General features: G+C 37.8%; 1 pseudogene; it reads right to left on the bottom strand.

Moving 5' to 3' along the window:
* Positions 1 to 236: 236 nt before the first annotated feature.
* Positions 237 to 1,352, bottom strand: LOC138423413 (14-3-3 protein zeta/delta-like; annotated as a pseudogene).
* Positions 1,353 to 4,755: the final 3,403 nt, after the last annotated feature.

Below are 4,755 nucleotides of genomic sequence, written 5' to 3' on the forward strand. Positions count from 1 at the left end.
AGAATCCCAGGGACGGAGGAACCTGGTGGGCTGCCGTCTATGGGGTCGCACAGAGTCAGATACGACTGAAGCGACTTAGCAGCAGCAGCAGCATGGATAACAAATGTGTAAATTTCAAAACGCAATAGATGAGAGTTGGGAGGCTGGGTAATTTGCCCCTCCTTCTCTTGTTTCAGCACTTGGGCATCCAGTGTTCACAATGTCAAGTTGCCTCTCAAGCCTCTCATTTGGCATGCCTAGCATGTTACCATGCTATCTTTGTGTGATTCTTAAATGAATGAAGTTCAGCAATGGCATCATCAAAAGCTGACAATCTATCAACAGATTAATATATAAAGAAAATAAGGCATATATATATGATAGAATAGTATTCAGCCATTAAAAAGAGGGAAATTCTACCATTTGCAACAATATGGATGGACCTTGAGGGCATTGTGCTAGTGAAATAAGTCAGACTGAGAAAGAAAAAAATAATAATAATAATATATATATATATATATCTTCATATACATATATCTCACTTACATGTGAAATTAAATTCATAGAAACAGAGTCAGACTTGTGGTTGCTGGGGGGAGAGTAATTGAGTAAAGATGGTTAAACAGTACAAACCTCCAGTTATAAGATAAATAACATATATTATTTTCTAACATGTTGTCTAACCTACAACATGATGACTATAGGTAATAATGTATTGTATATTTGAAAGTTATAAGAGAGTAAATCTGAAAAGTTCTCATCACAAGGAGAAAAAGTGTAACTATGTGAGGTGATAAATGTTAGCTCAGCTTATTGTGGTACTCATTTTGTAGCATACGCATTTTTCAAAACTTCATGTTGTACACCTTAACATAGAGTGTAATATGTCAATTATATTTCAATAAAACTGTAGGGGAAAATAGCTCTTTTTGCAAGAGAGCAGGCTTTCTCCAGGAAGTTCAGAATTGCACAATAGAACATAGAGAATTTACAGCCCAGACCCAATACAATAGGATGTTTTTGGTTACATTTTCTTTTTCTGACTTGAAAAGCTTCTTGGTAGGCTTGCTGTGACTGATCCATAATCCTTTCTTGTTGTCACCACCAGTAACCTGAACCAAGTAACAGTAGTAGTCTCCTTTCATTTTCAAGTAAATGACTTTGTCTGGGCTTGTGAAACGCTAGGGATGAAGGTTTTTTGTTGTTGTTGTTCAAAAGAGACAGTAAATCACTTGCATATATCTCAGAGCTCACTGTCGCCTTTCTCTCTGTTTTCTCAAGCTATTGGAACCTTCCCTCATTTTCTCAGCACTTGAGACAACCCTCCAAGATAATCTATGGGCTCCTGCAACATTTTCATAAGCAACTGAGAAAAGATGAATTCAGCTTCTTATTCAGACTTCATGAAGGCAGCCATGTCAACATATCACTCAGCTTGCTTGCTCAGTTTGACTTTTGCACCAACATATTTTCCACAGTGACTGGAAGTTTGAGCCAGAGGTGGGTCATAGTGGATAGAGAGGGGTTCTGCTATCTCTGAGCATTGGCAGTGGCAAGGCTAAAATTGTCCCTGGATCCTGCTACTCACAAATTCTATCTTGAATTTGTAGCAAAGTGAATATAAAAGCAGTAATACTTTTATTATGTCCTCATCCTTCAATTTGTTAGGTAGTTAGAATAGGGAAAAGGAGTCCAAAATGGCGGAGGCTAAAAGACAAGAAAGAGAAAAGCCCATGAAAATAAAACCGGAAGGTCAAATGAAGGTCCAAGGACCTGAGTGAGGACTTCAGGTAGAACAGCACTCCTGACTAAGCCCAATTTGCATAGGGTAGGCCCAGGAGGGAGAAAAAAACACATAAAAAGAGGAGCCAAAGTGCGCTCTCTCTCTCTCTCTCTCTCTCTCTCTCTCCCCCACACACACGCTGGGGTGCTCGTCTCTTCACATCTTTGGATCGATGTGCCCTCACGCCTCGAAGATGGATTTTCCTGCTATCTTCTAAATAAAATAGAGCTATAGCGCTGAGCTGTAACACTGATTTGTCTAAGACCTATAACATGGTCCGTTTGAGACCTCAGAGCTAAAACACGGTCTGTCCAAGACCTGAGAGCTGTGACACACCAAGGGGGCTTTAATGTCCATCACTCCAAACCTTTGTTGTGACGAGACGAAAACCGAGGAGCATATACTCGCCTAACAAATTCACCAGAGCAGCTTCTTTTTCCTTGTGGAAGAGAATTCCAAACTGAACCCATGAACTCTTGCAGAAATTGAACTCAGAAAATGATAAATATTTATCCCATCACCAACCTTTTCAGTAAAATTCTCTAGCCTTTTACAGAGTTTGGGAATAATTCTTATTCAGGTGACTGCCTTGGGTGTCTCTGCTTCATTCTAAATCACTGTTACAGTATTTGAATAAAAATCAGCTTTTTCTCTATCTACATTTTTCTTTTAAAAATCCTTGAAACCTCTGTAGTTACAACAGTTGTATATAATACAACAAAGGTATAATTATGTATTAGCATTGTCTCTAATTAACTACACAGCTTACTTCTTAAATTTACCTATGTCGGACAAAGAATGTTACCTGTTACATCAATAAACAATAGATGTTACAACCATCAAGCCATTGGCCACTGCAACAGCCCCCACCATCCAAGGGGATTCAGATTGGAGAAAGGAGGATACTAGCCCTAGATAGTTCAGGTGCAAATCAAAGGAATGATTTCAATGAGTTTAGACACTTGCATCTCTCATGCATCATAAGGTACTAAATTCATGAACTTGAGATGCCTGGTGTTTCTTTAACAGTAATCTTTCCATGTTCTGACTACCTGTTTTATTTGCTTATTTGTTCTTTTAGCAAAACTTCTTTATATTCTGGTTCCTCCCTCACCTCTTCAGAATAGTCCCTCAGGGCTATCTGAGACTCCTTTCCAGAGCTTAAGTCTTCAGTATCTCTGCTAAATAAAACATAATTCTTAAGTTTTAGGTAGTGCACCTTTTTTTAAGTCATCACCTAATTAATGCAAACATTTCCAGAAATTGAATGTTTTTCTTAAAAGTAACTTGCACTGTGGTTACTACCCTATGTTAGAAGAATAAGCAAACTTAAATCTTTTCAAATATATAATTTCAACATGATAATTTAGCAAAATGTGGCGTGACAATTTGAAATTAACATGTAACTTGTAATTTTATACATTAAAAATGCACAAAATATTTGATAACTTTTTAAATCTATTCTAGTAAAGCCAACTGTGTTAATGATTAAAGTTAGATGATATATTAAAAAGACTTAAAAAATCCAATTTAGCTGCCCAGAAAAGAATCATTATCACAAAACCAAATCATCAAAAATCACAATAATGAGACTCAAATAAACTTACTGTATTATGCTACAGTATTTCTCCTTAAAACAAATAGAATTGCATGTATTTTCATATAAACAGACATCACAGACCCTTCCTGTAAGTTAAGTTATTGCTTTGTATCATGATGATAGGTAAGGTAAGTGAAAGTCACTCAGTCATGTCTGACTCTTTGTGATCCCATGAACTATACAGTCCATGGCATTCTCTGGGCATAATACTGGAATGGGTTGCCTTTCCCTTCTCCAGTGGATCTTCCCAACCCAGGAATCAAACCAGGGTCTCCTATATTGCAGGCAGATTCTTTACCACCTGAGCTACTAGGGAAGCCCCTAGTTTAAACCCTGTTTATACTATAAACTCCTGATTTCCCTTAGAGCAAGTACTTTAGAAGGCTTTCCATCATGAACTATTTATCTGTCCCTTTGAGATATAAATTTTCTCCTAGCCTTTTGCCCATTTTACAACTCAGGAATGTCTTTCTTAAGAACCTGGGAATCATCCCTTTACAATTTAATCATCAAGAAAGACAGGGATCCTAACTCCCAGTCTTCGTGGGAAGATAGAATTCTATTTTGATAAGTACCATTAGCAAACACAGATGGCCTAATACACTGAACAACCTCCTCTGAAGTCCCCCAATACTTTTCCATCAGCTCAGCAAAGGGCTTAAAAATCCTCTGGCCTCTGTTTCCCAGGGTAGGGTTAAATCTCTCTACCCTCTTGCCACAGTCTTGAATAACACCTTTCTTTCCTGTTTAACTCTGTCCAGCATAATTTTTCTTTGACATTGTCTATAGAATTTTTGACTTTATCCAAGAAATGTGTTCATTAACTGCCAACTATTTGCAAGGTCCTATCTTGAGGCACTATTAAAATGAATGTTCCCCCTTAGAGGTTATATTTGAATGTAAATACAGAGGGTCTTAAAAGACTACAATTTAGAACAAGTTTTCCTCCAGTGTTTTCAGATTCTTTTTTATTTTATTACCTTCTCTAGCTAAAATGGCTTCCCTGGTGGCTCAGACAGTAAAGCGTCTGCCTACAATGCCGGAGACCCGGGTTCAATGCCTGGGTTGGGAAGATCCTCTGGAGAAGGCAATGGCACCCCACTCCAGTACTCTTGCCTGGAAAATCCCATGGACAGAGGAGCCTGGTAGGCTGCAGTCTATGGGGTCACAAAGAGTCGGACACGACTGAGCGACTTCACTTCACTTCTAGCTAAAATGAGTACATTTTCCCTCTTTCCAGGTACTTCAAAAAACACATGGAGTTGCAGAATGAAAAAAAAATAGTCCAAATCCTCTAGCCTAACTGATTTGTTTTCTTAAAAGTGTACGGTTTTAGATTTTATATTTAGGTCTATAATTCACTTTGTGTTAATATTTTATATAATGCAAGTTT

Source organism: Ovis canadensis, chromosome 18 (genome assembly GCF_042477335.2).
Source record: "Ovis canadensis isolate MfBH-ARS-UI-01 breed Bighorn chromosome 18, ARS-UI_OviCan_v2, whole genome shotgun sequence".
Taxonomy (NCBI): Eukaryota; Metazoa; Chordata; class Mammalia; order Artiodactyla; family Bovidae; genus Ovis; species Ovis canadensis.